Below are 8,392 nucleotides of genomic sequence, written 5' to 3'. Positions count from 1 at the left end.
TCAATCGAACAGCTTGAGCCCAAAGTCCAAATCTTCGCAGTGTCGGAGGAAGGGCAGATGCGCCACCGGATTAAGGTCCTGTTCCGCCCGGCAGACGAGCGATGGCGGCGAGCGCAGGCAGAGGCATGGCTCCACCGACGCAGCCCTCACGCAAGCCACGGCGGCCCTCTTCTTAGTCCGGTCCGGCCGGCAGCATCAGCAGCCAAGGTCGCAGCCCAGCCAGCGAGTGCGCGACGTACCCGAACGGCCGAACGTCGAGAGCCCCGTGGTCACCAACCTGCCGGAGTAGCTGAGCAGGATGATCTCGGCCAGGGCGCGCTCGTTGTGCGCCCGCGCCTCCGTGTGCTGGTCCTGGTCGTGGCTTCGCTGGTACACCGTGACAATCTCGGCGGTCGTCGTCGCGTTGGTGTAGTACACGCTGTGCAGCTTGTCTTAGTACTCCGGTTTCAGGAAGACCACCAGCACGGCCTTGGCCTTGGCCGCCGTGCCGTTCGACGGCCGGGCACCCGGTTCCTTGGTGTTGGTCACTTGTGGCAGAAGGTCATGCTCCCGCGTGCACCGTCTGATCTGCTCGTACATGACCTCGAACGTGAGCTGAAGGAACGGCGCGAGGCGGACCTGTACGCCGAGAAGCTCGTCGGCGCCGGCGAGGTAGCCGTCGTAGAACCTCTCCACGATCCCCCACGCTCGGTTCCTGGGGTGGAGGAGATACACCTGCCGAGGTGGTGGAACACGGACGCCTTCGCCGGGAACATCAGGTCCAGCTCAGTCCGGTACATGGGCATGAGGAACAGCACCACGGCGAAGTAACTATACTGTCTGATCGGAGCACCATCCAGTTGAAACTGTCGAGCACGCGGTGGTCCTCCTCGCAGAAGGTATGCTTCAGGAGCCGGAGCTGTATCTGCTCCAGGTGGAAGTACGTAGACGTACGGCGGCAGCGCGCTGGCGTCGCCGCCGCCGCCGTCGTCGTAGTGGACGACATTGTCCTCAAACATGCTCAGGTAGTAGCTGTCATTTGAGCCGACCCAGAAGCCGTCCTGCTTGTAGGGGAAGTCTGGCGGCAGGATCCATGAGGTCAAGAAGACGGCAGTGACAGTCCCCAGATAGGTTGGCCGGCGTTTCTTTGCCTCAGGCAGATCTCGCTCTCCTTTGATCGCCCTGGCCTGGCCGAATCCATGGCACGCCAACGCTACCCCGGCCGATGTCTAGCTAGAATAGGTCGATGACATCCCTCGCAATTGAAGCATCGGGTGAGCGAATGCAAAAACTGCCCCTGAATTCGTTGAATAATGGCGTCGGTAGTCCCTTGTCACAATGTTTGCAAATGGATGCCTTGTTGGTATTTTCACACCTAAAACTAACCGAGGGCCACCTTCTCGCACGAAGTGAATGTCATTATGTCAAGTTCTTCATGCTTTGTTCGCTGATGATGTACCGGATTTTCAGAGAGATACAGCCCTGAAATACTATTGCAGTATATCACCACGGCCTTGTTGATGATGACATGAAGCTCCCGAAGTAGGTTCTGGAGCCAGAAGCACTCTGCAGCGGCGTTGGCCACGGCTCTGTACTTACTACTCAGCCTCGGCGCTAGACAGGAATACCATGGTTTGCTGTTTCGAAGACTCCGACATAAGTGAGTCGTGGTTTGGTTTATTAATAAAAGTTCTTCAAGAATTACCTAAATTTTAATGTGTTTGTATAAATTTTTTGAATAAGATAAATGATCAAAATTAGAGTAAAAAAAGTCAAATATCTTATAATTTAGGATGGGTGAAGTAAATCTTAATGACCCATTGTGTGCTATATATGTCTGCAATAATGCTAACATGTTCAGAAAAATAATGTGGAGTGCATTATTCTCAGCATGCACCAAGGATTCTCCGAGAGCAGACTCGAGTGACGAGCAAGAAGGCACAATCAAGTAGAGCTTCTTGCAATGCCCTGTTTAGTTCGCAAAATTTTGGTTTTTAGCTACTGTATCACTTTCGTTTTTATTTGACAAACATTGTCCAATCACGCAGTAACTAGGCTCAAAAGATTCATCTCACAAATTTCAGGTAAATTATGTAATTAGTTTTTATTTTTGTCTTCATTTAATGCTTCATGTATGCGACCAAAGATTCGATGTGACGGGGAATCTTGAAAATTTTTGCGAACTAAACAAGGCCTTATTTTACGGGATATAAAAGATAAGCATTAAAAAGATTATACATTGCATACGTAGCTTTGATGAAAATCAGCCATAAAAAGAAATTTGAAATTTCGCTGTTGCAAAGAAGACTCAAATAAATATATTGGGAAGACATACGAAGATCTCGTTGAGCTGATTTGAAACAGACATATTATTTATATATATTTTGAGATCAGATACGAATTTTGCAAATAAAGAAAAAACATTAGAGTCAACAGTCTATAACTTTAATCTGTTTGCTTGATTGATAAGTCATGATTGATAATACTATTTGTTGACTTATTATCAAAAAATTATTGTTAAATGATTGGTAGATAATCGCTGCCATCACGTGCTCTCCGGCGTTGCACTCGCGGGGATCCGGACGAGGCACGTGGCAGCGGGGAAGTGGCCGAGGCGCGGATGGCTGGCTGGGCCGCCTAGTTGACTGGATCCGGTTTTCTCTCTAGAAAATGCTGCACACGTCGATTTTCTTCGGTTTAGCCCCCGGTTTGAAGCCCAGAACCCTTCCGCTCCGGTTTTCCACAGATGTTTTTTGAAATGAAGTTTTCCACAGATGTCGGTGGGAACTTCCTTGGGGCGCGATTCTTGGCTCCAGCATCGACAGGATCGGAGATCGGTTTCGCATCTCCAGTTTCTACCAAGTATAAAGTAGAGACCATATCTCCTTTATTTAGAATACACATACACACTCTTGATCTTTCATTTCTTCCACACTATGTAGACTTGTAATAGTGTCTCTCTAAATGTCTCTCATCTAGTTATAGCAGAGGAAATAGGGAGAGAGGAGAGGAGAAAGCTGAAGAGGAGCCGAACTTATTAGATCCTCCTTGACTTTGCACCTCTACGAAGCTGACTCAGCTTCGAGTAGTATCCAGTTCCTCTACTTAATTAAGTTCATTTCCTACTTTACTTTACTTACAAGTTCTCGGCTCACATCAAGTGCTATAGTATTAAGATACATGGAAAAAGTGAAATGAACTTACGGATAAAAGCTACATCAATATCTGTGTATTTACGGATTTCTATGTATGTTAAAAAATACTAACACTCACTGCTTGTGTCGGCGAGACTGATTGGACGACATTTTGTAGACATGGCGAAGCCTAGGGGACGCCCTGGGATTGTCAGGATCATCTTGCTGCTCTCCGTTCCCTTGCATCTGGTACTCCTCCTCTCGGACGATCGACGGCTGCCGACATCGTCGGACTCTGAATTCCTCGGCCTCAGGAACAGAAGAAATGGTAAGTTTTGTTTTGCTTCTTTTCCCAACAAAAGCATTGATCCTGCATATGTTTATTCCTGTCAATAAGCCGAGCATCGATCAAGCCGTGCAACGGTATTCGATCGTTTTGCGGTTTTGCCAACATAGAAGGTAGAACTTCTCGTAGCCGCTCAGCTTCCAATGCTGGCATGTGCGTGGTAACGAAGGTGGTCAAACACTACAACGCACCAGTTAAAAATATATCTGCAATCTGCAAAACTCGATTTCAAGTCGTCCAACATTCAGCAGCCTACCTAATAAACAGACTACTTATTTCTGTTTTTTACAGTAAATATAAAAAAACCCCACTTCAACAAACTATCTACTAGGTTACCTAAATTTGTTGATTCCATACTTTTCCCATCTCACAACACATTTCTCTTGGGCCAACAGATGGCTACCCAAAATTTTCTTTAGTAGTTCCCTCCTCGCGCGCTTGTCCACACACGCTCGCCCACGTTGGTCTGTCACCTAGCCGCCGCCCTGAGCAGGCGCCTCGTCGGCCTCCTTCATGAGCCACCACCACCGTCCACAGGTTCGATGATCCGACCGCCACCACCTCGCTCCGTGTGGGACAAGCGGACAGCCTCCTCCGTATCGAACTAGATCGAATGGCACAAAGCTACACGCTCTCTCCTCCCTCCCTTCTCTGTGCCGGTGCTGCCTCCTCTCTCCCCATGTCAGCGTCGTCTCCACCCGTCTGACCGTGCTGCCCCTCGTGAGATGGACGTTGTTGCTCTGCCTGACCTGCCTCCCCTTGGGAAATGGGGCCAACGTTGGCTTCCCAGTTTGTTGCCGCCGCCTGAACTAACCCTTCGCCGGTGGTGGACACCGCAGCAGCGGCCCTACCCGTGTGTGCTCAAGATGACCGGGTTTTTTAGTAGCATATCCCAAATGTCCTTCTCTATTGGGATGGATTTGGGAAGCTTATTTTAAGTAGCATTGCTGGAGAAAACAAAAAAAAAATGAGTAGTATCAAAATAGATGGCTACCTAAACTGACATGTAGGAGTCTGTTTTGATTAGCATTGCTGGAGATGCTCTTGCGAGTTAAGAGCAAGCGCAATATGCTTTGACACGTGTTAAAGAGAGAACATTGTCATCACTAAGCATATGAGCAATAGAGATGCGTTAAGGACTTTGAGCTAATATCCTAGGAGACAGAAATCACTTTGAGCTAATATGCTATGAGCAGGAGCTATAGACTTAGTGCCACCTATTAAAATAGAGTGTTACCTTATTTGATGATTTTGAGCTGAACCATTTGTCGATGTATTAAACTGTAAAAGAGATTAAAAATCAGTACTAGAAACATATAAAGTTTTGTTTTATAAACATCTGCTGCGTAATTAAATCACTATTGTTTCTTCTCCGACATTTACTTTTGACATAAGCAGAGGAGATAAACTCTGAATCTAGAGTGTGCATATTGTTACAGTGATATTCATGTGCTAACTAGAGAATGCCCTTGTTTATTAATTATACAGTACAGGGACAGTCCCTTTTCTACTGCATCTGACTCTTAGATTTGTTAACCATCCGCTTAGCCAGTTCCTATAGGGAAACGAAGGCAAATGTGATAAATATTTTGACTAGACAACAGTGCAAACTAACATGATCGGACAATCGAGGAGACGAGGATGAGTTGGATCAAGGTGGGCTGTTAATGGGCCAATTTCGTGTGTTGAGCAATTGAGGTAGGCTAAGATGAATTGTACTTCCAATTTGAACAATTGTTGCTGGTTTTCTAACCAATGCTGTGCTCCATGTCGCTGCAAACTTAGTGGATGGGGTTTCACCACTGCATCATTGCATTGCATTGCATTTGCCGGCAGTTATTCAGTAGTGTTTTTGTTTTTCCTTCACAATAATAATACTTTCAGCTATAATTTTTTTTGCCAAACAAACAGGCTCACATTTGCCATGTCAATTTTATTTTCAGGTGAAAGATCTTACGACAAGCTCCTCGGCGGCCTCCTGGCAGACGGATTCGACGAGAGATCCTGCCATAGCAGGTACCAATCCGCCATGTACCGTCGCAGGCCTGGCAGGCAGCCTTCGGCGTACCTCGTCTCCAAGCTGCGGCGGCAGGAAGCCCTGCAGAGACGGTGCGGACCGGGCACCGTCGCCTACAGCAACGCGCTGGAGCAGCTGAGGTCGGGCAGGAGCGGCGGCGGCGACATCGTCGCCTCGCCCGAGTGCAAGTACCTGGTTTCCATCTCGTACGGGGGCCTCGGGAACCAGATCCTCCCCGCCGCGTCGGCGTTCCTGTACACGCTGCTGACCGAGCGCGTGCTCCTCGTCGACCCCAGCAACGAGATGGGCGAGCTGTTCTGCGAGCCCTTCCCGGGCACGACGTGGCTCCTGCCGTCGGCGGGCTTCCCGCTGGCGAGCTACACCAATTTCAGCGTCAGCACGGCCGAGAGCTACGGGAACATGCTGCGGAACAAGGTTCTCAGGACCGACGGCGTCACCGTCACCGAGATGCCGGCGTTCTCGTACGTCCATCTCGACCACGACGCCACCGAGCAGGACAGGTTCTTCTTCTGCGACGACGACCAGAGGGTGCTCTGGAACATCCGGTGGCTGGTGATGAGGACGGACAACTATGTCGTGCCGGCCGGGGCTGTTCCTGGTCACGGGGTTCCAGGAGGAGCTCGGCAGGCTGTTCCCGGAGCCGGACACCGTCTTCCAACACGTCGGCCGGTACCTGTTCCACCCCAGCAACAACGTCTGGGCCTCGTCACGCGCTATTACGACGGCTACCTCGCCGGCGCCACGCAGCTCGTCGGCATCCAGGCGCGCATCTTCGGCGCCCAGCCCAACTCGCCGGAGCTCCTCGAGCAGATCACCAAGTGCACACAGAAGGAGAGGCTACTCCCGGTCCCGGAGCTGCTCACCGCGGCGGCGGCAGAGCCCCTGGTGCCGGAACCTGCCCGGAAAACCAAAGCCGTCCTCGTCACCTCGTTGAAGTCCTGGTACTACGAGAAGGTCAAGGGCATGTACTGGGAGACGGCAGCCACCGGTGAGCGGGCACCAGCCGAGCCACGAGGAGTTGCAGCGCTTCGGCGCCAAGTCGCACGACGCCAAGGCGTGGGCCGAGATGTACCTGCTGAGCCTGACGGACGCGCTGGTGACCACGGCGTGGTCGACGTTCGGGTACGTGGCGGCGCAGGGGCTCGGCGGCCTGACGCTGTGGGTGATGTACCGGCCGGACAACGACACCCATGTGCCGGATCCGCCGTGCGGACGGGACGTGTCCATGGAGCCGTGCTTCCACGCGCCGCCGTTCTATGACGGCAGGCTGAAGCGGGGGGCGGACACCGGAAAGATTGTGCCGCAGGTCCAGCACTGCATCGACATGAGCTGGGGTTTGGAGATTGTTCCTCGCAGCTAATACAGGGAGGGTTTGTTTGGTTGCCTGCACTAGGGGCTAGCCAGACTTCCATAATACAACTTGGGTCTGTTTAGTTTTCTCTTTTGGCTGGTAGCCAGGCTTCCACAAACTCATCTCATACGCATTTGACGGCTTACTGGAAACGCCCGAATCGGGCGTTCTCACGGAGCCAGGCTTAGCCAGCTCCCGCTGCCGCATCCACTCACCTCCTCTCTCGTCACCCCGCAACCAACACCGACGCCGGCCACCGCGTGCTCCCTCTCCCTTCCAGATCCGCTGCTCCTTCTCTCTCCCTGATCTCCTAGCAGGGAGGATCCGAGGACTCCTCCAAGCTCCTCCTCCTCTTCGTGGTCGCCTCCACCGCCGTCGTCTTCCGGCTGCACGGCGCGGCGCCAGATCCCCGCCACGCTGCTCTGTCTCCACCGCCCCACCAAGCTCCCCTACCCGAACGTCGCCTGGTCCAAGGTCCCGCCGTCTCGTCCCCGCACGTCAAGGGCTAGCAGCTCCTGGCCGTCGGCGATTCCCGAACGCCCGCACATCTTCCTCTCCCTCGAGCTACAGGCGCAGCCCGCGTACCGCTCCGTCGACTTCCCGCCCTACGGCTCCCATGCCCGCAAGACGGCGGGCTACCTCTTCGCGATCTAGCACGGGGCCAAGTCATCTTCGACGTCGACGACCGCGCGAGGTGCCTGGGATACCTGTGCGGCCATGGATGAGAGCTCACAGCGGCGTGGTGGCCTGTTGCCATGGTTGCCGCTCCAGATACGGTAGGAGGTCTTCCCCCTCCTCCCTCGGGCCCTCCGCGGTTGCCCTGTCCTTCCTCATCCGCCCGCCCACACATCTCCTCCCTCGGGCCCTCCGTTGCCATGGTTGCCGCTCCAGATGTTGCAGTGGCCATGGCGAAGGTAATGTGTTTGACAAAATGTGTCAATGGGGTAAACTTACCAGTGCTAGGATAGGATGATTCTATACAAGTCAAAGCCAGCAACCAAACAAACCAAAATTTAGCTAGACTTCAACAATCACTCCAACCAAACAAGTGAGTATTGGCTTGTGTCAACCTAGTTAAGTGTGACCTGGCTCAGAAAGCTAGCCAGGCTTGGAATAGAACACGAACCAAACAGACCCGTAGTGTACAAAATGTACATTGGTGGCTTCATTGGAAAGCACACATTACTGTGTTGACATGCGTCAAACACCTGAACACGTAATGGGAAAAAATAAAGAAGAGAAGGTATTAAGCCAAGCAATTAGTTGCAGTGAAGGGCACACGAAGAGAGGACAACTATATAAATCAAACAAACAAAAGGATTTTAAAAATTATTTCAAATAAAAAACAAAGACAATAATAAAAACTACCCGGCTATTTTTTTCCGTGCAACCTTGCTGGTTATGTATAATAAAAAAAAGCTAGAATAGCCATTTTGGTCACTAAACTATTACTTGAGGATCATTTTCACCCATGAACTTTAAATTGGTCGTATTAGTTCTCAAATCTACTCTTAGACTCAATTTTATCCCAGAACTATGAAGAT

General features: G+C 51.2%; 2 pseudogenes; one reads left to right on the top strand and one right to left on the bottom strand.

Annotated features, from left to right (window-relative positions):
- Positions 1-2,859, bottom strand: LOC110431069 (annotated as a pseudogene).
- Positions 5,474-6,895, top strand: LOC8070762 (annotated as a pseudogene).

Source organism: Sorghum bicolor, chromosome 10, assembly GCF_000003195.3.
Source record: "Sorghum bicolor cultivar BTx623 chromosome 10, Sorghum_bicolor_NCBIv3, whole genome shotgun sequence".
NCBI lineage: Eukaryota > Viridiplantae > Streptophyta > Magnoliopsida > Poales > Poaceae > Sorghum > Sorghum bicolor.
This window is presented reverse-complemented; position numbering and strand designations above follow the sequence as displayed.